The sequence below is a fragment of the Tachypleus tridentatus genome, chromosome 8 (genome assembly GCF_004210375.1).
Source record: "Tachypleus tridentatus isolate NWPU-2018 chromosome 8, ASM421037v1, whole genome shotgun sequence".
In the NCBI taxonomy this organism is placed as follows: Eukaryota; Metazoa; Arthropoda; class Merostomata; order Xiphosura; family Limulidae; genus Tachypleus; species Tachypleus tridentatus.
This window is the reverse complement of record NC_134832.1, coordinates 50,013,906-50,040,661: the sequence shown is the minus strand read 5'-3', so window position 1 is coordinate 50,040,661 and position 26,756 is coordinate 50,013,906. Positions and strand designations below refer to the sequence as shown.

The following is a 26,756-nucleotide window of genomic DNA, read 5'->3' as shown; positions in this document are numbered from 1 at the left end:
ACTAAAATATAGAAATATGAAACTCTTTAGGTAAGAACAGATAATAATATAACAAAAAATGAGTTTTTGGTTGGTTTGAGTTGACTTCAATTATATTATACAAACTAACCGCAGAATATACGTTGCACGTGCCTGTAGTTTGAACTATCGACATCCAATCTTTGTCTGTTTTTACCTTGAAAGTCTTTACAAATATATTATTCAGCACCTAGACTGTGAAAATGGGTTTTTCGGGGTCTCCCCTTTTCCCTACAGCAACGTTATTCATCAGCATAAGAAATATAGATCCGAGCCCTGAAAAGGGACCGTACCTAGTTATCACCTTTCATTTTTAACAGTTATTCTTTGTTTTAATACCTTAAGTTTTCAACAGTCCTCAAGCTAGGTCTCGTTCTTTAAATAACAAATAGATACCTTAAGTTTCCAACAGTCCTCTAGCTAAGTCACGTTCTTTAAGTAACAAATACGTTACCTCAACATTTTTACTTTCAATTCAAAGTTTTAATTTTAATATTATAACATTTACTTATGTTTATTTATAACACTATGTAACACAAATCTTGTTCCTGGATAGTATGTGTTATTTCTTAATTGCTTGTGTTGTAAAAGTACAGAAAATGACCATCATTCCCTTCAAACTTTGCTTTTGTGACTTGGATAATGAAATTTAGAAATTAACCTATTTTCTATATAAAAACAGACAAATTTGTACATTTTCATTTACATAAGGTCTGAATAAAACAACATATGAACCAAGATTTACATGTATTTATACTAAAGTTATACAAACATGTTTAGAAGTGAGTAGTTTTTCGAGATTTGCGACTGTAATGTAAATCACTTTCACGTATCAGCCTCCAAATATAGGCTACCATCATGTTTTCATTATACGCTCCCAGGTCACAAAAGCAAAGTTTGAAGAGAAAAATAGGTCTTTTCCATTTACTTTAGGCAAAAGCAATTGGGAAATAACATTTCCTGCCCAGAAACGAGGAAAGAAAACATTTTGTTACATGGTGTAATTCGCGAGTACCCTAAAAATGGATTCTTTCATCACTGCCTTAATAAACTTCACCAGCCTTGCCTCTCAAAACTTTGTTTCTTTTTACTCTCGCGCTTCCTATTTTCACCTCTCAACACTGACGGATTTCCAGGATGTCTTGAGGCCTTTATTAGTCACGCTTAAGGTCACTCTTGTCAAGTTAGTCAGGCAATAAGTCACTAGTTACTAACCTTCACACGCAACACGTCAAATATCAAATCATTTAACATCTCTATCGCTAGCTCCATTTCTGTTTTACATTTTTTTAAATTCCACAAGTGGAGCAAAGAGAAACAACAGGGCCCGGCATGGCCAGGTGGGTTAAGGCACTCGACTCGTAATCCGAGGGTCGCGTGTTCGCATCCCCGTCGCGCCAAATATGCTCGCCCTTTTAGCCGTGGGGGCGTTATAATGTTACGATTAATCCCACTATTCGTTGGTAAAAGAATAGCCCAAAAGTTAGCGGTGGGTGGTGATGACTAGCTGCCTTCCCTCTAGTCTTACACTGCTAAATTAGGAACGGCTGGCGCAAATAGCCCTCGAGTAGCTTTGCGTGAAATTCAAAAACAAACAAACAAACAAACAGAAACAACAATTTCTAACGCCTCTAGTTTCGTTTCGAAGCTCTTTAGGGTGTTTTAGATTTAAAACCAAAATTACTACCGCGAATTGGATATTGGAAACGCACACAATGAAAGACAGAAAACTGCCAAGTTATTTGTCCTCTACAATTGTTGTTTTTACAACAGGCCGTTTATTTCAGTTTACTCATCAGTGTGAAACTTGTTCAAAACATTACTAATGTATGACTTTTTATCAAACGTAACCTACTTAATGGATGTGAATTAAAGTCATTTATAATATATATATTAAAGAACCATTTATATATAATAAACACACTAGAATTCCTTATTTCATAAATCAACACATCACAAAACTAAAACAATATCATGTGCTGGCAGAGTACTTTTGACATTGACGACATTTTTGGCCATAAACCCAGTAGTATCTTGAAAGAACAACTAGCTTAGATTAAGGTTAGTCTTAAATCCACAGATAAACCAAACAATAAAAACATACCTCATGGGAGTAATTGTAATAAAACAATCTTACAAACGATATAATAACATGAGACAAAATGAGCTACAGGAAATAGACTGTAGTTCAAAAACAAGATTATTCAAAAGTTTTAATTATTGTAATGCATTATTATGTTAAGACCCCTTTTACATTGGTTAAAATGTTCTAAGTATGGGTAAACCTTTATATTGGGATCCTTTACTTCTGGTTAAAATGTTTTAGGTACTGATAAACTGTTATATTGAGACCCTTTATATCCTAGTTAAAATGTTCTAGTTACTGATAAACTGTTATGTTGAGACCCTTTATATCCTAGTTAAAATGTTCTAGGTACTGATAAAGTATTACATTGAGACCCTTTATATCCTAGTTAAAATGTTCTAGTTACTGATAAAGTGTTACATTGAGACCCTTTATATCCTAGTTAAAATGTTCTAGTTACTGATAAGCTGCTTCGGACCCAACTCCTTCTTGACCCATATTCGTTTAAGTGGTCATCAGTAATTATATCTTCCCACTTGACCTTCCAGGTCATTGAGGTCAACTCAGCTTTCAGCTTAATTCGCCTGGAAAAAAATGAAACATAGTAGTGTGTTGATGTTAAAGTGTTGTTTGTAACACAAAAGAATAACAACTAATAAGGTAGCTACGAACAGTAACACAGAACTAAATTCATTTATATGGAACTTTACTCCCACAGCTAATCACGGCTTCTGTTATAAAATGTTCACATCCATGAAGATCTTAAAACACAATGAATCACAGAGTTTGTAAGAAATGTTAACAGTCCTTACCTATATACGAAATACGAAGCTGCAGAAACAGCGACCAGTAAGCCACTCAAAACAGCACTCACGATAGCATATCGAGGAAACACTGAAAGTTAAAGAAACGATAAATTATTAACACATAAATATCTTCAGTTTCTTACAGTGTTGTCTATACTTAGTGACGCACTGAGAAGTGCTATCAGAGCACCAAGTTGTTTCGGGAATCGAACCCACGACCAGCTGATCTATAGTCAAGCTGCTAAGAAGAGTTACGGTTATTTAGCAATAATAATTAACATAATTCTGAAATGCTAATACTATTGGGCCTACCTAACAAAACATACCAATAGTGAGACCAGTGATCCAAGGTTCGTAATTCCAAGAAAAGAGGAGGCCGTATTCTTTGTTTTTCTGGATGGGGAAACGCAAGTTAAAAGTTATAGTATTTTAACTGGGATGGGATTGGATTACAGATACAACAATGTGTATCAAACAGTTTTAATTGTTTTAAATTTCAGCAATAATGTTTCTATTGTTTATGTCTTCTATTAATTTAGACTAAGTTATCTTTAGCCTCACGAATACTCACTGACATAACAGAAACGGATAAAGTGTCTATATATATAAATCAACCCCGTTATTAGTTGAATAGAATAAGAACTACAGAAGAGTGATGTTTAACACCTCAATTTTGTCCAAGACCAGAAGCACCCTTAGCACAGTACTGACCCTCTTCAGGACTTCCGACGATAACAATATGTAACACAATGTTTATTATAACACTCTGTAACACAATGTTTACTTTTTTCTTGTTCCTGGACAGAAAGTGTTATTTCCCAACTACTTATGCCTAAAGTAATTGGAAAAGACCTATTTTTCTCTTCAAACTTTGCTTTTGTGACCTGGGAGCGTATAATGAAAACATAATGAGATACTATATTTGTGGCCTGATACGTGAAAGTGATTTACATTACAGTCGCAAATCTTGAAAAACTACTCACTTCTAAACATTTTTGTATAACTTTAGTATAAATACATGTAAATCTTAATTCATATGTTGTTTTATTCAGACCTTATGTAAATGAAAATGTACAAGTTTGTCCGTTTTTACATAGAAAATAGATTAATTTCTAAATTTCATTATCCAGGTCACAAAAGCAAAGTTTGAAGGGAATAATGGTCATTTTCTGTACTTTTACAACACAAGCGATTAAGAAATAACACACACTATCCAGGAATAAAATTTGTGTTGCACAGTGTTACTGATCTTCTCTCACGTGCATGCCATCATCTCTGGAATAATAGTGCTAATTACATCTATTAATTTGACACTGACAATCTTATATAAGAAGCAGTTCGTATAATTCCATATAAACTCATTCAAGTGTTCCTTACATTTTGAAATTCTTTTAGATGTACAAAACTCCAGCTTTTGTTTTATTTAAATTTTTGTACAATAGTTTTTTACTTACTCTCATCCGGACACTTGGAACCATCAAATCCACAAACAGGGGTGTCAGGAGGTGGCTCTGAACGTCCACCCGCCCAATGTATTTTCTTTCCAACCACATTTTCAAACCGTTTAGTACCACCATAATAGTTAGCCACAACCTGGAGACATATAAAGATTCAGAATATGGAGGCTTAAAAACTTCTGATGGGGTTATTTATTGAAAACATCAAAGCCTAAATTCAAGTTTTGATATTTTCTGAGGACAAATGCAAGTAAGTGCCTTTAACAGATAGTAACATGCCGAACTTTAAACCAACTCGTAGAAGTGAACTGACGTCGTGTAAATAGCACAAGAAGACGTAAAATCAAGTTTAATGTTACCCAGAATGTAGAAAACATATTTCAATGCCAATCAAATAATTTAAATTCGCAAAGTACCTTCAAATAAAACCAAAAATTATGTCGATATTCGATATATAAACTATCAATCAGAAAAAAAAAAAAAATTCAGCATGCGATGTAAGGAAATAAACCAAAAATAAAAGCTACACTAATCGCATTGTTTGAACTTTTACAGTAACTATTCGTCCAATAGTTTATCAGGTCGCTATATAACATTCACATGCATATATAATCAGGGCGTGTGTTGTTTTTTAAACGAAAATTTTAGGTAAAGCTACACAAACGTTATTTGCATAGTGGTGTTTTTAATTATGAGTCGATAGGCTTGTCGATAAACGACGGAGCTAACTTGTGTTTTACTCTCGTTTAACCAAAAAATTCCACAAGCCCTCGGATTCACAGCTGGGTCACGCTAAATACTGAGCCACACCCACACCTGCCCATCTTCAAAAAAATCACTTAAACTGATGATGCGTCTTCATTTCGAGAACTTTCTTTAGTTTTTCTTTCTATGAAATATATGTTTAATTATTCGGACTATTTTAAAAGAGTTTCAGATTAACGTGCTGTTTGTTTACGTACACTGAACAAACTATAATTGTAGACATCAACTAACATTATTTATTGATATGAATAAATTTAATAAAAATGTTTCGAGTATTTTCCAAATATCACCACCGTTAAATACCTCAAATAATCCTGTAACTGGATCCATATCCATCAAACTGTAATGGGCATATCTGTCTCCATTGGCATCAATACTGACTTCACCAGTAACTCCTGTAATTATTGTACCATACATTACGTTCTCAAGGTAATCTGGAGAGGTTTAAATCACATCCTACTGTTAAATATCAGGTTTGAAGATGAAATATAAATTATTGTATATAACAAGTATTTCTTTCTTCCTATCTGTATATATTCCAAACTAACTCTTATGATTAAAAGGGGGGAGTTGTAACAATACGGCAAACGCATTATCTGCCATATTTAGAGCCGATGAGACCTTTCGTACAATTCTAGGACTTATCTTGTTTCTTGTTTTTCGCACAAAGCTACTCGAGGGCTATCTGTGCTAGCCGTCCCTAATTTAGCAGTGTAAGACGAGAGGGAAGGCAGCTAGTCATCATCACCCACCGCCAACTCTTGGGCTACTCTTTTACCAACGAATAGTGGGATTGATCGTAACATTATAACGCCCCCACGGCTGAAAGGGCGAGCATGTTTGGCGCGATGGGGATTCGAACCCGAGACCCTCAGATTACGAGTCGCACGCCTTAACACGCTTGGCCATGCCGGGCCCTATAGGACTTATCAGGCGAGTGGGATAAGACATAGTTGTGATATAGGATCTATTTATAACAACAGTTGTTATGTTGTGGGCAAGATTAAATAAGTGAAGTATAGTTATTATCAATTCTATTCAGAGTAGTGTACACAGTAGAATTAAGATAATGGTTAATAAAAACACGTCATTATTTGTTAGCCGCCACCCGCAAAACGTTCACGATAGTTTTCATGCCATTCGCTTAAATTTTCCTTATTTTCATGGACGCCATTTGAGCTAAGCCTTTTTTGCAGACATTGTGTCTTAGAGCGATAAATCCTGGTCTGTTTGAAGAACTTCTACTTGGTCAAAGAAACAAACTCACACAGACATAACTTTATTTTATAAAATAACATCTAAAGTAACATTACTTTACTTTATAACGGCATGCAGAGTATGATAGTTATGAACATTCAGTATGTGGCTCGATCTTATGAGATTAAACAAAGAAACTCGCAAAGACAAAGAATAAAACCCGTAATATAGAGAAAAAAGTTACTAAGAGATATTTATAGCAGTATATGAAACGAACTGAAGCTAAGTTATTGCAAAATAAAGTAAATGTAAAGTTGTAACGAAGGCAAACGTAGCTGATTACACAGAAACGTCTGAATGGTGTTCTAAAAATGATAAACATATGGTTTTTGAACGAACTGCGCTTGCATGTTTTAGACCTAAATAAATCGAAAAAAAACCCATAGAAATTATATAATGTGCTATGTAATAAGTTTATAGATTTTTTTAATACGTTGTAACACCGTAAACGTAACACTTCCCCCACTGGGGGACGTTTTAATTTTACTTTTTAAGAAACCCCAAATAAGGTTCGATAGTTTGCTAGGAATTAGATTTGTTTTCCTTTTAATTAATTGCTTTCTTCTACGATTTATAAAAAAAAATAATTAGAATAACATTTTAAATTCTTTTTTCTCCCAGACAATTTTACAATACGTTACAAATATACAAACCATTGAATGTCCGGTTCCACATTTTCTGGGTGACGTAACTTCCGTTGGTAATACTTCCTCCCTCGGCTAAGGTTTCGTTCAGTGCCAAACCGTACAAGAATACGGCGTCGTAGAAAGCCGTCACAAAAGTGTTCACCTTTACCCATACATAATATACGTCAATACGGTTTATACTCATAATTACATAGTAAAATAACGTCTACTATAAAAAAAAAATTCACTACACAACTTTTAATATATTACGTAGTAGCGTTATCAAAGCTTCAACACAAAGGGCAGGGTGATGTAATAAATCTGTGTGTGTGTGTGTGTGTGTAGCCTACTCTAAATCTTATTCATAGGTATTGCTTGTGAGATTAAAGCAAATATAACAAAATGTCAACCACTGCATATATATCTGCTATATCCAGTACCGATGAGGGTTTTCGTACAATACCAACTGTCATTAGGTCGCTGATATATATATATAGACTCATTAGTGGTTGATCCCGGTTTTGGTCTAAACCCTTCATTCAAAAAGTACAAACACAAATCACACGTACATATATGTAAAAATATATATATTTCATTATTTTTATTATGTATGTGATTATAAAGAAATTTAGAACAGTTGTTTCTCTTGTAATTTTATGCCCCTGGAATATGAAATACAATTATTTTACCCCAAGATTATGAAGTGCATTTTCTCCCGTGTTATGAAGTGCGTCAGTTTTACCTCGTGTTACGAAGTAGGTTGTTTTACCCCGTGTTACGAAGTAGGTTGTTTTGCCCTTGGATTATATTATTTCGTCCCTGGTTGTCCCCATCTGGGACAGTATCCAGACTTCGAATTTACAACTCTAAAATCAGGGGTTCAGTTCTTCTCAATGAACTTAGAAGATAGCCTGATGTGTCTTTGCTATAAGAAAAACACACTCATCCCTGGTTATGGAGGAAAATATTTTACTCCATTTTATAAAGTGTATCCCTCTCCAGATTATGATTTATATTATTTTGCCCTCGGTGTAAGAAGTAAAAAAGGTTTTGTATAAGAGTATTTGATTTGTTTGCTGTTAAACACAAAGATTCACAATGGCCTATCTGTGCTCTGCTTACCACAGGTATCTAAATCAAATTTTTTGCGTTATAAGAAATTCAAACTGGCGAGTATTATGGCATACTTGGAAGATTTCAGAATATCAAGAGTTAGTGAAACAGGAACTTGGAAATCAATGAGGATATATGAGAAAAGGTGGTTAAAAACATAACCATTAACAGTAAGGATTTCTTTAAGTACATTAAGGGTACACAACATGTTAGGATAGGAGTAGAAATCTTGAGAGATGATGAAGGAAGGCTTGTATCTGATGATTATGAGATGGATGGATTATTAAACTCTGCTTTTTCTTTGTCCAGTGATTAATATTCAAGCAATATTCCTCATCTTGAACAGTTGATAGTTGGAAACATGATTGGACATTAATTCTGAGCTTGTTAAGAAACAAGTGGGAAGGTTAAAAAGTGATAAGGCTTCTGGGCCAGATAATATTCCACCAGAGTTTTAAAAAATGTTGTGGTTTGGATATGTAAGACATTTGCTGCCATTATTTGTCACACTTCGAACAGTGGACAGATGCCAAAGGATTATAAGTTGGCCAATGTCACTTCTCTTTGCAAGTGATGTAATAAAACTTGTTCTAGTAATTATAGATCTATTGGTCTTACATCAGTTGTAAGAAAACGTTTTGAAAAACATGATATAAGATGTTTGGAAAAGTCATTTAACAAAAGTTTAGAATTTTATTGGGTAATCAAGCTAGTTTTATTATGGAAAAGTTTTGTCGTACAAATTGTTTAACATTCTTTAAAAACGTTACTTCTTTTGTAGATGGGGCTAATGGTGAAGATTTGGTGTATTTGGATTTTCAAAAAGAATTTGACAAGGTGCCACATAAAAGGTGTGAAGAAATGTTTCTGTAGATGTGGGAGATGTAAGCTAACTAATTAAATAGAAGAGTGGTTTCATAGAAGAAAGCAGAGGGTTGTTATTAATGGAGTTTAATTGAACTGGATTAGTGTCACAAGTGGTGTACTTCATGAACTGGATTAGTGTCACAAGTGGTGTACTTTATGAACTGGATTAGTGTTACAAGTGGTGTACTTCATGTACTGGATTAGTGTTACAAGTGGTGTACTTCATGAGCTGGATTAGTGTCACAAGTGGTGTACTTCATGAACTGGATTAGTGTCACAAGTGGTGTACTTCATGAACTGGATTAGTGTCACAAGTGGTGTACTTCATGAACTGGATTAGTGTCACAAGTGGTGTACCTCATGAACTAGATTAGTGTCACAAGTGGTGTACTTCATGAACTGGATTATTGTCACAAGTGGTGTACTTCATGAACTGGATTAGTGTCACAAGTGGTGTACTTCATGAACTGGATTAGTGCCACAAGTGGTGTACTTCAGGGCTCAGTCCTAGGACCTTTGCACTTTTTGATTTGCATTATTAAGAGATGAAGGAATAGCCAATAATTTACTTAAATTTGCTTATGATATCAAGGTCTTGGGTGTTGTTAGCTGTGGAGAGGATGCTGATGATTTACAAAAGGATTTAGATTACTTATTGAGTTGGGCAAATGAATGGCAGATGGGTTTTATTCATATTAAATGCAAGATAATGCATGTGGGTTATAATAATTTGGATGGCTATAACCTTAAAAGTGTCATGAAAGAAAAGGATCTTGGTGTAATAGACGAACAGTCTCTGAAGCTATCCGTGCAGTGTATTGTTGCTAATGATAGGGTAAATACGATTTTAGATTGTCTCCACAGAAATATTGAATTCAAGTCTAAAGAGGTTGTGATTTCATTGTAGATGTCACTGGTTAGACAACGTTTAGAATATTGTGCTCAGTTCTGGGCTTCTTACCTTAGGAAAGACAAAGTTTTGTAAAGGTTTCAATATGGGCTAAATTTGAAGTTCGATCCTCGTGGTGGACAGAGTGCGGGTAGTCCGTTGTCTAGTTTTCCAATAAAATAAACAAACAATATGATTTATAGATACTTGTGTTTGAGTCACAGACATAAAAAAATTACGAACAGAAAACACCACCTCTTCCTTTCCGTAATCAAATCCGAATTGGTCTCGAGCGATTTTCTTCACTTCTCGAGAAAATTCGGCACATTCCGGGTCTCGGGAATTCGGGCTGTTAGAGTAAGTAAAGCTTCGTAAGCGTTCCGAGCTCGTTCGTTCCTGTCTCGTGTGTCGTTTTCTCGGTACCAAGGCTGTCGACTTTCATTCTCACTGAGCAAACAAAGAAACACATTGGGCAGTTAGCTATAGTAAATATCTTTATACCTAGATAATACAGATATGTTCTAAATTAATTTACAAAGTGTCGTTGTCCGTGTTTCATTATTAGAAACAGAAGTGCAAAACTTACCAAAACTCACTAAAATTAGCATACAAAATATTTACTTAATATTTGCTCACTTTAGATCAAAAATTACAAGTTAAATCCTAGATTATACCAAGATTCATTGTTTGTTCGTTTCGAACTTTGAGTAAAGCTACAAGAGGGCTAACTGCGCTCTCCGTTCCTAATTTAGCAGTCTAAACTTAGAGGTAAGGCAACTAATCACCATCACCCACCGCCAACTCTTAGGCTACTCTTTTATCAATGAATAGTGGAATTGACCGACACATTATAACTCTCCCACGGTTGAAAGTACGAGCATGTTTAGTGTGAGGGGTATTTGAACCCGTTACGTTACTTCAATGGAATTCTGGGAAGGCTTGAGCATTTCGAACAGCTGGAGTTACGTCACTAGTCCATTGAAGTGAATAATCTATCATGGATTTTAATTATTTAGACGTAGAGTGTTTCAATTCGTAATCCTTTTAAGTAAACTGTAATAATCACACAGTCACCTAATTCCTTTTTTGCGGAGTAATGTTTGTTAAACGCAGAGCTACATAATAAGTGATGTGCACGTTTTTCACAGCGGACAACCGAAACCCAATTTTCTTAGCGTTGCAAACACGCTGATTTTACGATGAGCCGAAAGAGACCTTATAGAACAGAAGTGAGTTTTAACAACAATTGTTTACTACCGTACGTTGCTTTTGTTTGTTATCGAGTTCGATAACAACTGAGTTTCGATAGCCATTGTGGGAAGTGCATAGATGTCCCACTACGTAACTTAGCGCTTCATATCAACCAACTCACTGTTCTCCAAGTACAATATTATAGTTGATATTATCTGAGTTGTTGAAACTTATTTTTACAATGTTAAACATAAACTATTTAAACGTGATCGCCTGTAATTCTAACATTTAGTTAATTAGTTATCTGTTTGTTTATCAAAATGTTTTAAGGAAAAAGGTTTTTAATATATTGTTATTTAGCTCGCAGATAGCTTACTAAAACACAATAAATAAATACAACGCTGTTTGAGAATTACCGTTTCAACAAAATAACCCCTTATAATAACACTTGCCTTACCAAGAATTCAGTGAAGTCAGAGACTGAACAACACAAAACGTGACAAATAAAGAGCTATTTTAACTTGAACTCCATATATGGTTCACAAAATGAAGTTACTGGCATTTCTAATGTTCAATGATAGTGAACTAAACACATACAAAATGTCACTCGCTTACATTACGTCATTTTCAAAAAATGACTATTCGTTGTCTGGACCTTACGTTTATAACCTCGTTTATCTAAAAGATCCACTTAGAATTAATGTCTTGACCTTTTACCTCTAAATAAATTAGTAAACCATGAGAGTTCACAGTAAGGGCCCGGCATGACCAGGTGGTTAAGGCACTCTACTCGTAATCCGAGGGTCGCGGGTTCGAATCCCCGTCACATCAAATATGCTCGCCCTTTCAGCCGTAAGGGTGTTATGATGTTACGGTCAATTCCACTATTCGTTGGCAAAAGAGTAGCCCAAGAGTTGGCGGTGGGTGGTGATGACTAGCTGCCTTCCCTCTCGTCTTGCACTGCTAAATTAGGAACGGCCAGTCCTCGTGTAGCTTTGCGCAAAATTTAAAACAAACCAAGCTCACGGTAGACCAGTGTACATGGAAATAGGTATACAAATTTATCATAACCACACCTTTGAAAGTTCAGCTACTGGTTAAATTATCATTGAACGTGTGATACGGTCCCTATTACAAGGCCCAAAACAACGAGCTTACTGTCGAACCAGAAGGATATGCTTTTATAAACAAACTTTGTTTATGAAAATAATGATTAACAAGACATACATCGGTTGTAGAAATATGCATAGATTTCTTAAACGTAATTACTCGTCTATGATATTTTGAAGTAACGAAAATATTTTCTAAATAAAAACAAATTAGATAAACGTAATAATTTTAATGTAATATTCATATTTCTCCATCAGTCTGTCTGTAAACTTAAAGCGTGATAGAGAACGAAATACACTGAACAGACAGACCATAAGTAGTAGATATGTTTCTTTGTCGTGGTTACAACTTCAGTTGTTATGATGAGTACGTCTTTCACGAACTAACGAAGCATTGTTGTAAGTTAATTATACTCGTCTGAAGACGTTATGTTAGGCCTATTATATTATTGTACACGCCACTCTTCGTACAGTTCTATAGAGATTTTCAATAATTATAAGATTATTTGAATCACACTATATTCGTCATACGACGCATTTCGCTGAATCCAGAGGTCTTCAATCCGACTGAGATACAACGAACACAACAGTGATCATAATAAAGAACTTTTGTTTAAATACTATTAAATTACATCCTTCTAACTGTTGAAAATACCTAAAGAACTAGAATACAGAAATAGGTTAAAGAAATAAAGGAAGGTATAAGACGAAGTTTTGGGTCAAGCATAATTAATTCTGTTTCCTCGTGTGTTTTTTATCCAATTCATTTACTTACCTTGTAAACAGCTCAATGCTAAAGAAAACATATTCACCACTGTCCACCATTTTTAGATCCTTTGCAGCCAGGAGAATTTCCCGAATTGAATCTGGAGAGGCACACATGACAATAACTGGAAAAGAATGACTGGAATTTGGAAAAAGAAACAAACCAACAAAACAATATTTGTTCTCAAATAAAACCATTTAGGGTAAGGTGGGTAAACTAACATTTTACAATTGTCACTTTTGGTTGAAAAAAAAACCAAAAAAACACGAGAGTTTGTTTTTGAATTTCGCGCAAAAATACACGAAGGCTATCTGCGCTAGCCGTCCCTAATTTAGCAGTGTAAGACTAGAGGGAAGGCAGCTAGTCATCAACACCCACCGTCACATTACAATGTCTCCACGGCTGATAGGGCGAGAATTTTTGGTGTGATGGGGATTTCAACCTGTCATCCTTGGATTACGAGTCGATCGCCTTCACCCACCTGGCCATACCGGGCCAGGATTTAGTGAAAAAGATATTCATAAAACGTCATTAAATGGTGCTGCCATCTAGTGAAAGTTTGACATAATAGCAATCTTAAAAACAACAATTTGTTCGATAATTCCGTAACTGTAGCATAGAAACTTTTTTTTTTTTTTGCAAAGAATTGTGAAACTAACACATCGAGGGTAGTGTCACTGAGAAACTAGTGACTTGATATATTGTGTATGTCTTTATTTGTTTATTTTTTATTATGATGAATTGTTTTGGTTTGGTTTTGGAATTCGCGCAAAGCTACACGAGGGCTGTCTGCGCTAGCCGTCCCTAATTTAGCAGTGTAAGACTAGACGGAAAGCAGCTAGTCATCACCAACCACCGCCAACTCTTGGGCTATTCTTTTACCAACGAATAGTGGGATTGATTGTGACATGATAATGCCCCGTTGAAAAGGCGAGCATGTTTGGTGTGACGGGGATTCGATTACGAGTCAAACGCAATAACCACGTGGCCATGTCGGGTTCTCACATTTCTTATTACTTGCTTCTAGTTCAGTTAATTTGGGCGGTTATTGCCTCATTTTGAAAAGATTGCTTCTCCACTTTTGGGCACTAAACTTCTGCAACGGACCACTTTTAGCCACAGTCAGTGTATCAAAATAATTTGTTTTTCTCTTTAAAGTTCCTTTTTTTAGTCATCTATCCATGACTAAGTAGTGCTAATATCGAGATTACCTTAATTTTGTAAGGTTTGGTTGTTGTCTTATAGCAAAGCCACATCAGGCTATCTGCTGAGCCCACCGAGGGGAATCGGACCTCTGATTTTAGCGTTGTAAATCCGAACACAATCCGAAATCCCTTGTACTAGCGGGGGACAAATTTTGGAAGGTTACGAAATTTCCACAAATTCAAGACTAGCCTGATGTTTCCTTGAAACACCGCACTCGAATACAATGTGCGACTAGCTTACAGCGAGTCATTAATTAGACTCCACCTTTAACTGAAATAGCCAATGAATAAAGTAAAAAGGAGTGGTGCAGTTTATGGACTGACCAGCTTTTAAGTCATATACCTATACCTGACCTGGTCATTTACATACAGCAACGGGAAAGGTAACAGTCTTCTTATAAGAAACATGTAAACCAGCGACACCTGGTTGAAACTGTTGTTGAGTTTAGCCATGCCGTAGCATAACAAACCAGCACAAGTACACACGGGTACAACAGTGCATCTTGTGTCTGGATTTGCGAATATGAACTGTATGCAAAGGTCTTTGGTCAATTTTTGCAAACGTTTCTGTACGAGTTATATTGTGTTCAAGCACTGAATGCATCAGATGATTTTACGTTGCATCTATTACCAAAACTGGAACTCGATGACCAATGGCTGCCAATGTCTTATGGGTTGACGAGGAACGGTTCGCCTTTCTGGAAGTATCAACAAGCATAATTGGTGAAATCACACGGTATAATTTGAGTATGTTTTCTTGTGAAAATGGTCTCTGAAAACAATGACGATATACTTATTATTTGAGAAGCGTATTTCGACATACCTTGAGGAACGTGGTATGACATAACTTAAGAAAGATAGTATGGTAAACCTTGTGGAACGTGGTAGACCTTAAGAACTGTTGTATTACATATCTTGACTTAAGGAAGATAGTATGGTAAAGCTTGTGGAACGTGGTAGACCTTAAGAACTGTTGTATGGCATATCTTGAGTAACATGATATTATTAATAAAACTTCTCAGTGAAAAGGAAGATAGATGAAAGCTTGTGGAACGTGGTAGACCTTAAGAACTATTGTATGGCATATCTATATCTGCTCTATCCAGTCCCGACAAGGCTTTTCATCCAACAACCGGCGCTATTTTTGTCTTTTGAGATTCGATAGATACAGCAATGATCCAACACTATTCTTGTCAGCTGGAATACGGTTGTTATAACAGTGGTTGAGAAAAGTTAATTTTAACAAACTAGTGGTTGAATTTGGTGGAGTGTGATTTTCAGCAACCTGTGTCACATAAGCTGAGAAGCTTTAAACATATATTATATTATATTATTACTATTTATTTGCTTACCAATATATTGCTTATTTATTTTAGTAATAAGTTTCTATTATTATCTTTTCATTTTACGTGAATTAACTAACCTGTTCATTATTCAAAACAACCAGAGAACCAGCTAGTCTATTACACATCATAAGAAGCGAAATATAACAACAGTCTTCTATAAAATCACAAACCGTATGATGCTGTGTCAGTCAATGGTCTATGCTGTACACAAGTTTAGTTTGTTTTGAACTTTGCGTAAAGCTGCACGAGGGCTATCTATGCTACCCGTCCCTAATTTAACAGTGTAAGACAAGATTACTTTGACAACGGTTCTGGTTTTGTTTTCTTTTTCTTTTTAACATCTCGCTGCCTTCACTTCTGATAAAGCGCATGCGTCAAAAAAAAAAACAAAAAAAAAACAATGAGACGGTAATATTACAGTAGAAAAAATATTCTTTAAAAGACTGGTTTGGTTTGTTTTGAATTTCGCGCAAAACTACGCGAGGACTATCTGCGTTAGCCGTCCATAATTTAGCAGTGTAAGACTAGAGGGAAAGCAACTAGTCATCATCACCCATCGCCAACTCTTGGGCTATTCTTTCATTAACAAACAGTGAGATACCGTCACGTTATAAAGCCCCCACGGCTGAAAGGGCGAACATGTTTGGTGCGACGGGGATTTGAACCCGCGACCCTAAGCTTACGAGCCGAACGCCTTAATCACCTGGCCATGCCGGGCTTTGTGAAAAGAAAACCCACTGTCTCGTGGTTAACTTATAAGAAGGTGGTTATCAAGTTTAGTAAATGGAACATTACAATAACAGTGGTTTTTTAGTTTTTTATTGAGCACCCTCCATTTTAAACTTCCCCATATACAGAATCATGTGCCTTAACCACCTGGCCATGCCGCGCCGTTGTACAAAGTGAGAGGGAAAAAACTGGGTTGTAACTTACTCGGTGAACAATAAAAAGTAATTATTTTCCCTCACATTGCTTTGGTATCCCAGGAGAGTTTTAAATATTTATATATATATTTCTTTGTTATAACCTAAAAACTAGTCTAGTTTATTTTTGTTTATTATTTTTTAATTTATTTTCGTTTCGGATTGTTTTTAGATTATAATAAACTAATACAATTTAGTCAGAGGTTTCGACTTACTGTTTTTAACGCAGTTATTCCTCTTGATTTTGTTTAGTTAAATTTATCAATATTAATTTTCTCTAAGATATATATATATATATGATCTTCTAAAACTCTTTGAAATGGTTTAAAATAAACTAGTATTACATAACCGAATGCACATACTGACGTAGGAACGTACGTAACGTTTAAAGTGTTCATAATTTTCTCAGATCTCGAAATAACTTCCCTAGAATCATAAACAAAGCAACTCTCTTGTTGGAGTGTGTGTAATTGATGTATAACTTATTATAAGTTGTGACTGAAATTTTAAACTGTTTTTATGTTATTTAAGCAGGCTTCAATTTAAATAATCGTTATATTCAATATTTATCATAATCATAGTTCACCATGTTACCGCTAGATGGCAATTTACACAGTTGTTTGACTGCGCGAAACCAAATTCACTGTGAAGAAAATTATATCTGACACCAGTGGATCGTTCATTCCATACTAGATCGGAAATTACAATCATCACATACAAGTCCAAGGTTCGATTCTCTTTGGGTGACAGAAGCTAGAGGTTAGGAAGCCCATTCTGTAGCTTTACGCTGAAACAAACTTTGCTAATTTTGTATTTTCAGAAACTTTGTTTGTTAATGTACTGTGAAAGGAAAGTTCTGACTGACAAATCTTGTGTACTGTGAAAGGAAAGTTCTGACTGACAAATCTTGTGTACTGTGAAAGGAAAGTTCTGACTGACAAATATTGTGTACTGTGAAAGGAAAGTTCTGACTGACAAATATTGTGTTCTGTGAAAGGAAAGTTCTGACTGATAAATATTGTGTACTGTGAAAGGAAAGTTCTGACTGACAAATATTGTGTACTGTGAAAGGAAAGTTCTGACTGACAAATATTGTGTTTCATGAAAGGAAAGTTCTGACTCACGAATCTTGTGTTTCATGAAAGGAAAGTGTAGATTTTGTTTTCTATGAGACGAAAGCTCCGATTCACTGTTGTACACAAACACGTAACACTAAAGTTATTCAGTTAGTAAAATGTTATTGAAACATGTTATTTGAACATCGAATGTGTTAACATGGGCGCACTATTGAAGTTTTGACCAGTTTAAATTTTTGTCTTCGAAATACTGTTTACTAAACTATAATTGTGCTTGACTGGGTGGGACCTGAAAGTGAACATGCTCAAACTATAAATCAAAATCGTAATGATTCGCGTTCTGTTGTAAGAGAAACTCGCCTCACACTTTATAAGACAATGTGTGAACTGTACGGGCAACGACCAAATTTCGCTGTTAGGCTAGAAAATAGATTGTTGAATCCCCCCTCTAGACAATCAGTTGTTAATTAGGACTAGCTGTGTTGACTCCCCCCCTCTAGACAATCAGTTGTTAATTAGGACTAGCTGTGTTGACTCCTCCCTCTAGAAAATCGGTTATTAATTAGGACTACCTATGTTGACTCCCCTCCTCTAAACAATCAGTTATTAATTAGGACTAGCTGTGTTGACTTCCTCTCCTCTAGACGATCAGTTATTAATTAAAACTAGCTATGTTGACTCCCCTCCTCTAGACAATCAGTTATTAATTAGGACTAGCTGTGTTGACTCCCCTTTCTAGACAATCAGTTATTAATTAGGACTAGCCGTGTTTACTCCCCCCTCTAGACAATCAGTTATTAATTAGGACTAGCTATGTTGACTCCCCTCCTCTAGACAATCAGTTATTAATTAGGACTAGTTATCTTGACTACCCCACTCTAGACAATCAGTCATTAATTAAGACTAGCTGTGTTGACTCCCCTCCTCTAGACAATCAGTTATTAATTAGGACAAGCTGTGTTGACTCCCCCCTCTAGACGATCAGTTATTTATTAGGACTAGCTTTGTTGACTCTCCCCTCTACACAATCAGTTATTAATTAGGACTAGCTAATGTTGACTCTCCACTCTACACAATCAGTTATTAATTAGGACTAGCTGTGGTGACTCCTCCCTCTAGAAAATCGGTTATTAATTAGGACTACCTATGTTGACTCCCCTCCTCTAAACAATCAGTTATTAATTAGGACTAGCTGTATTGACTTCCTCTCCTCTAGACGATCAGTTATTAATTAAAACTAGCTATGTTGACTCCCCTCTCTAGACAATCAGTTATTAGTGGACTAGCTGTGTTGACTCCCCTTTTATAGACAATCAGTTATTAATTAGGACTAGCCGTGTTTACTCCCCCCTCTAGAATATCAGTTATTAATTAGGACTAGCTATGTTGACTCCCCTCCTCTAGACAATCAGTTATTAATTAGGACTAGTTATCTTGACTACCCCACTCTAGACAATCAGTCATTAATTAGGACTAGCTGTGTTGACTCCTCCCTCTAGACAATCAGTTATTAATTAGGACAAGCTGTGTTGACTCCCCTCTAGACGATCAGTTATTTATTAGGACTAGCTTTGTTGACTCTCCCCTCTACACAATCAGTTATTAATTAGGACTAGCTATGTTGACTCCCCCCTCTACACAATCAGTTATTAATTAGGACTAGCTAATGTTGACTCCCCTCCTCTAGACAATCAGTTATTAATTAGGACAAGCTGTGTTGACTCCCCCCTCTAGACGATCAGTTATTTATTAGGACTAGCTGTGTTGACTCTCCCCTCTACACAATCAGTTATTAATTAGGACTAGCTATGTTGACTCCCCTCCTCTAGACAATCAGTTATTAATTAGGACTAGCTAATGTTGACTCCCTTCCTCTAGACAATCAGTTATTAATTAGGACTAGCTATGTTGACTCCCCTCCTCTAGACAATCAGTTATTAATTAGGACTAGCTATGTTGACTCTCCCTCTAGACAATCAGTTATTAATTAGGAGTAGCTATGTTGACTCCCTCCTCAAGACAATCAGTTATTAATTAGGACTAGCTATGTTGACTCCCCTCCTCAAGACAATCAGTTATTAATTAGGACTAGCTATCTTGACTCCCCTCCTCTAGACAATCAGTTATTAATTAGGACTAGCTGACTCCCCTCCTCTAGGCAATCAGTTATTAATTAGGACTAGCTGTGTTGACTCCCCTTCTCTTGACAATCAGTTATTAATTATGACTAGCAATGTTGACTCACCTCCTCTAGACAATCAGTTATTAATTAAGACTAGCAATGTTGACCCCCCCCTCTAGACAATCAGTTATTAATTAGGAGTAGCTATGTTGACTCCCCTCCTCAAGACAATCAGTTATTAATTAGGACTAGCTATGCGCAGATAACACGTGTGGCTGTGCGTAAAAACTCTGCTTATTCTCGTTACCAGTTCAATCTCCAGTTTGATAGATGAGAAAGACATTGATGACCTTAGCAGGTCAATGTGTTTAAAGCTTAATTTTGTATGAATGAGAAAAATTCAAAAATTTGATTGGTATATCCGGCCTTAGAAAGTTAGATGTCTCGAGTTAACTTGTTCTTACATCTTCACTGTACATACAGTTATTACATGTTTGATTATAAAACTTTAAAAATAAATAGAACGACTGATAACTGGAGAATTAGCTCACGTTTCAAGTTTGAAGACGTATCTTATATGTACATGTAACTCTGTGAGATTGCATACGATAAAACAGACGATCCTCTTTACTATACGACTGCCATCTTGATTAAGCCTACTTGTTCCCTGCTGGTCCAGCGGTAAGTCTGTGGATTTAAAACGCTAAAATCAGGGGTTAAATCCCCTCGGTGGACTCAGCAGATAGCCTAATGTGACTTTGCTTGAAGAAAACACACATATTAAGCCTACCAGTATCGCCACCTATAACAGTGAAATTTTGCCTTGGTATATTATATCATTGCCAAAAATGTCGTGAACATTACAATGACATATCAACATGCCATTGTATACAGACTATACAGGAATGAATGATAGCACGTGCATTTTTATAATTCTTAATATACATACCGTAATCCGTATATTTATTACCCCTAATCCTTATATATATAATTATAGATTGTAGAGTCAAACCGTCATTACACGTATAATACGACCAAGCATTTTTCACGTATATTCTCGCTAAACTGTGTTTTCTGTGCTCCATGTTTTGTTTTACGTGGTCATTTACGTGTAGAGAGTTGTCTAGAATAATTTGACCTTTTAGTCATGGGTATTTAAAATATAATCAATCAACACGTGGGGAACATGTTAAGTTTGCGATTAGATAATTTAATAATGGTAAACTATCAAAACAAAAACAGTGACAAATAGAATGTCCACAACTGATCCATTGTGGATGTTCGGTAAGACAAGTATATAGATGAATTTCTCCTATATTTTGATATCGAAGTATGTAGACTAAATGGTCCTACACCTTTTTTATTATTATTTTGAAAAGCTACATGAGGTCTCTCAACATTTAAAGTACTTTTTTAAATATAATTTTCTGTTTTCGGAGGCACGCGCTCGTCTTGTTTAAATAGATGCCACTATTGGCTAACTTAGAATAAGTGCAGTAAATGTTTGGTTTGGCTTATTTCGAATTTCGCGCAAAGCTACACCAGGGCTATCTGCGCGAGCCGTCCCTAATTTAGCAGTGTAAGACTAGAGGGAAGGCAGCTAATCACCACCACCCACCGCCAACTCTTGGGCTACTCTTTTACTAACGAATAGTGGGATTAACCGTAACATTATAACACTCCAAGGGCTGAAAGGGCGAGCATGTTTGGTGTGACGAGGATTCGAACCCGCGACCCTCGGATTACGAGTCGAGTGCCTTAACCACCTGGCTATGCCGGGCCCTAAAGCAAATGTCCTTACTGTATCCGTATTAAAAGTGATGTCTGAATATTAGCAGTCTCGATCACGTACCTCACGTGATTTGTTGTACAATAAACAATAGCAGGTCCTCATTAATCACTTTTCAGGCTTTTATTTAGTGTTTGTGTGGGTGTTGGGAGGAAGAAAAGTTTGATAAAAAAAAACTCGTTGATACTTGGGAAACTAAAACCATCGAGAAAGAAATTAATAAAAGTCCAGTTCATGGTTTTCTGCTCATCTGGTGCGACTTGTTCTTTGGGAAGAAACATATTTAACATTTCGAGAACCCTATCTTTATATTTAGATCATTGTTTCCTTCAACATATAAACTACACTTTTGGTTTTTGTGGTAGCTTGCAGGTGTTCTTCATCGCGCCATGTTTTGATAAACTTTGAAGGTTTAAAAGACCTTCCAGTTGGTTGCCTTGCAGCTGTCTTGGGCTGCTAGAAGCTGATTGGTTCAAGTTACGCTATAATTAACAAGTTGATTGGTTCACGTTACGCATAGTTAGAGCCTTTTCGTCGTGAACAATTTTGGAACGAATTGGAGTCTTGCAAATCGAATTATTTTAGCCGTTTTCGGAGTTTCGTCAATAAATATTCGTTGTAAATTCCAAGTAAGCCAGCTTTCACAGAAATAATGACTGATCTAACGAAAATTAAATGCAATTTTATTTGAAGAAATTTAACGATAAATACACTTGTTGTCTGAACAAAACTGATGAACTCTTGTCACGTTGTTTTAGGTACTTATGGTAAAAGTATGGGGATTAGGTATGGGTCATTATTCTGGTTAATAACCAATACAATTGCCCAAGTCTAATTATTAATTGGTCATTTTGAAGTACTACATATCAGTTGACGAGTTATCCATTACACCCAGAACGACAGGACATCACACAACCCTTTGTATCAGAAGATCCATCCCGAAGGAGAGGATAACATATCACCTTTTGTATCAGGAGACCTATCTAGAACGACAGGATATCACATCGCCTTTGTATTAGGAGACCCACCCTGAACGAGAGGATATTACACCACCCTTTGTATTAGGAACCCCTTTTGAGACACGGAAAGTGCTGTCCCTAATTCAATACTCCTGATCAAAGGACGACAGACAGCCATACTGATCACGCTTAATACTGGGATCGACAGTGTCGAAGATACCCACACACAGCTGGCAGATTGAGACATGTTTAGCAGCTTGAGCTTTGGACCTCAGATATGTACTCTCCCCACCCTCTCAGAGACGTAGCGAGAGATATTATAACTGATATCAGACTATTGACATCAGACTAATCTAGGAACAGCAGTTCATCGAATGAACTATAGTATAAACATATATTTCATTGTAATAGTAACAACTTCCATAATAAGTTCGTCGTTTTGTCGTAACAACAAAAGCTGACTGTATCAAACAGTCAAATGAACAAGTGTAATTTCTGATGTTTGCAGTAAGTTAAAAAAAAATACTATCGTGATTATACACGCGTGCAACCAATTAGTTATGGACATATAAAATATTTTTTTCGGAAAAATTAGCTTTTTTTGTTAAAAGAAGAAAATGGGGAGCATTGTTATATCTCATCTTGTAGTTTTATAAACATTGAAAGCTAAACAATACTGGTGTAACTCGTTCATATCTAATGAATGTCTACCGCTGGCAAAGCGGTAAGTCTTCGAGTTTACAATGTTAAAATCAGGGGTTCGATTCCCCTCGGTAGACTCAGCACATAGCCCAATGTAGCTTTGCTATATGAAAACACACAAACTCAGTCAAAAGTCAAATAAGTAAAACTAATCAGTGTAATATAACTCACGTTCATAACGCGAGAAACAAACGCTGTTAAAACATAAAACTCACACAAGAAACAGACACGGTGTTAAAAAACGTGTAAGTACGTAATGAGGTTTAAAGATAGCATGAAAATATGTAGAAATCACGTGGAATACAAATATGGCATACAAAAAAGGTGAAAACTACAGAAGGTAAACATGTTGGTGTTATATCACACCGTCAGTAAGTCGTTATGTTTTATATCAATAACTCGTATATTTGTCAGTGATATATTTCTATGTAAAGTTTTAAAAATATTACATCCAGGGTCAAAAACAGAATTTGATTAATTGAAATATCGTTCGGCTTGTGCCATTGGATAATTTTTTATCTTAATCTGCCAATCATAATGTTGAATAAACAACGACTGATTTTTAGCCGCGGCATAATCGTTCACACAATAGCTGTGAATTTTTAATATACTTCAATTACAAACGTTTTACTCCATATCTTGAGATCTAAATACAGCCACGGCTATTGCGGATCCCTTTTATTTCAAATATTTATAGATATTTATATTGATGACTTGCTTCACGAACTAGGTTATAGGTAAACATATTATATCCCTACAGTTTATAGCTGTAGGTATATCCATAGTTCACCTTTGACCTTGACATAATATCGATAAACCTATTTAATGTTCGTCTCTATGGTTACGTTTCTGAACTAACTACCCTTACCGCCATGCTCTGTCCCTGTTTCTTCACGCAAGACTTGAGAAGCCGTGGTCAAAGTCATGTAACTCTGCAGTTTGTAATGCCGGACAGTGAAATCCTCCAACGAGCGAAGCTCGGACAAAAGAGCCTTTGTCCAAAGTACACAGTAATCTTCTTTGGTCACTCTAGACCTGGCCAGTGCTTCGTACATAATGAGGATATTTTGCCAGTTAAACTGCTGTAAGATACTGACCATGAATGACGTCAGGCCGTCGAACGAGAGGCCAGTCCGAGTTAGGAGATAATACTCTGTGTCAAACTCAGATTTCTTGAGGCCATAGTCCGAGGCCAAACCGCCAGCGGTCAACATTGGAATGTCGAAAAACTTCAAAAGTCGAGCTATAGGAGCAATAACGTAGTCACAGACTGGACCCAGGATGACGTGAACCTGCTGTTCAATGAATATTCTAAAGGCATACAAAAGGCCGTACGCTGGTACACAATGTGTGTCATAGTAAAGAATCTCCCAGCGGTATCCAGAAATCATCTCCCGGGTCTCCACCTCGCGTACGGCCAGAGAGATGGCTGGTCCCACCCGTGGGATGGATCCTAGGTAGTAGCTGGAGTTAGGCAAAAGTACGGCCACTCGGATCACGTGGTCAGAAAGGTCGGAAATTTCGCTTTGTCCCACGGTTGTTGCGGACAATGTCGCGTATAGAAAGATTGTCCATGTACGTAACGAATTATTAAGCGTAATAATCTGCCACTTCTTCAAATACGTCATCTGAAGAAAGTCCTTGACTTTATGGCAATATGTAGTTAAATATCTTTTATTAGAGATGACTACAGTATTGAAGTGACGTTCCAACAGAACTGATTAGATCACAGGTGCCTTCATCAAGGGTTTTCCTTCCTCTGTTCATCTCTCTGCATTAACTCTTATTGTTTTATTTTACGATTTTCTTTTCTACTCTGTCTCTCTATTTCTTGCTAACGTTCAATTGTATATTTACTGTTTTTCTAGCATTCGAAAAAACTTTTTTTACGTCTTTCTTGTTGAGAAATTAATAAACACGTAGGCTTTCAGACCGATCTCCTTGTTAGCACGTGTGAAATCAACAGCTCGCCCAACACAAGTATAGCACGAGACGTCACGCGCGCTGTTATTCATCAGTGCGTAAGCCACGCTCGGTAGTGCATGCGTCTTGAATCATTCTACTAATAACAGAACCCTTTAGTACAATATCTACATGTTTCTGTGTCCTTTGTGGTTTCCACGTAATCCGACAGTCAAAAGTTAAGAGATTAAAGAGCATGGTTGGGATACTATGAAGTCAGTGTTAAAATGTCAACCTCGTAAGTGGTTAAATACAAAAAGCAGAAAGTAAAAACAAAAAATCTGATATAATTAGAAGTGTCTTATTATAAATAAAACTAGGGGTAAAACAACGAGACACGTAAATAAAGACAAAACTTACACTAGAGGGAAGGAAAAGCAATGAGATAAAATGTTTGTTCGTTATGAATCTCACATCTATATGACGGCTATCTGTCCCTAATTTAGCAGTGTAAGACTAGAGGGAAGGCAGCTAGTCATCACCACCCACCGCCAACTCTTGAGGTACTCTTTTACCTACGAATAGTGGTATTGACCGTCACATTATAACGTTCCCACTGCTGAAAGGGCGAGCATGTTTGGGGTGACGGGGATTCGAACCCGCGACCCTTGGATTAAGAGTCGAGTGCCTTACCTACCTGGCTTTGCCGGGCTGAAAGAAGAATTCTTAGAACGTGTGTTTGATCTTAATGTATTTAAAGCTGGATCTGTGCGAGGTTAAATTTCTCTGAAAGTAGTTTTGTGAAAGTGAAAACGAATAACAGGAAACCTCGAAAAATGTCTCCCATTAAAGGTCAAAATCTAGCTGGTGTTAACAACCACTGTTATTCTTAAGAAGTAAAACGAAACGGAAAATGTCTCCAATCATTAAGGTTTTTTTTTGTTTTTTTTTTAATTAAGCACAAAGCTACACGATGGGCTATCTGTGTTTTGCCCATCATGGGTATCAAAACCCAGTTTCTAACGGTGTAAGTCTATACACGTACCGCTGTGCCACTGGGTGGATAAACGGTAAGACTTTAGACTTATGACACTAAAAATTGGGTTTCGAAACCCGCAGACAGCCCATTGTGTAGCTTAACGACAACCAACCTAAAAGCGAATTACGATATAAATCTTCAAAACCTTTCGAATTTTCTTCGTTAGCTCAAAAATGTGCGTAAACGAGCTAACATAATTATTTTAACAAGAGCTAGCTGACCAAGGTGACTGAAAATATTTTCCGAAAGAAATGATGTGGAAACAGAGAACAATGTCTCGTGAGTGTTCTTTAAACTGCTCTAGGTTAAATGTTGTTTGTAATTAAGCACAACGCTGCACAATGGTGTATTTATTCTGTGTCCACCACGGGTATTGAAACCCGCTTGGTCGCGTTGGAAATCCGGAGACATACCGCTGTGTCATTGGAGGTGGAAAGTGTTATATAGACACATAAATAAATGTATAAGGACGTTGTATTCTGATGGATTTATTTAACGTGGTAGACGGGTAATGCTGGGTAGAAGTTTACCGTGAATGTATATGGTACTTAGCCCAACTAGAACTTATATCTCTAGATTTACTAAAAAACATATAGTATCTAACACACCCATAACTTAGATCTCCAGACGTACTAAGTTACATGTGGTATTTAATACAGCCAAAAGTTAGATTTCTAGTGGTACTAAATAACATGTAGTGTTTAACACAACCAGAAGTTAGATTTCTAGTGGTACAAAATAAC

General features: G+C 36.3%; 1 pseudogene across 1 annotated transcript in view; it reads right to left on the bottom strand.

The window, feature by feature from the left end:
- Nucleotides 1–25,175, bottom strand: part of LOC143222376 (atrial natriuretic peptide receptor 1-like) — a 51,810-nt pseudogene extending 26,635 nt beyond the window's left edge. The window contains exons 1-8 of the transcript XR_013012207.1: nt 23,941–25,175; nt 12,960–13,074; nt 10,140–10,331; nt 7,043–7,178; nt 5,436–5,527; nt 4,365–4,503; nt 2,917–2,998; nt 2,565–2,688 (exon numbers count right to left, since the gene is read on the bottom strand). The product of XR_013012207.1 is annotated as an atrial natriuretic peptide receptor 1-like (transcript). The remainder of the gene's footprint in view (nt 1–2,564; nt 2,689–2,916; nt 2,999–4,364; nt 4,504–5,435; nt 5,528–7,042; nt 7,179–10,139; nt 10,332–12,959; nt 13,075–23,940) is intronic.
- Nucleotides 25,176–26,756: the final 1,581 nt, after the last annotated feature.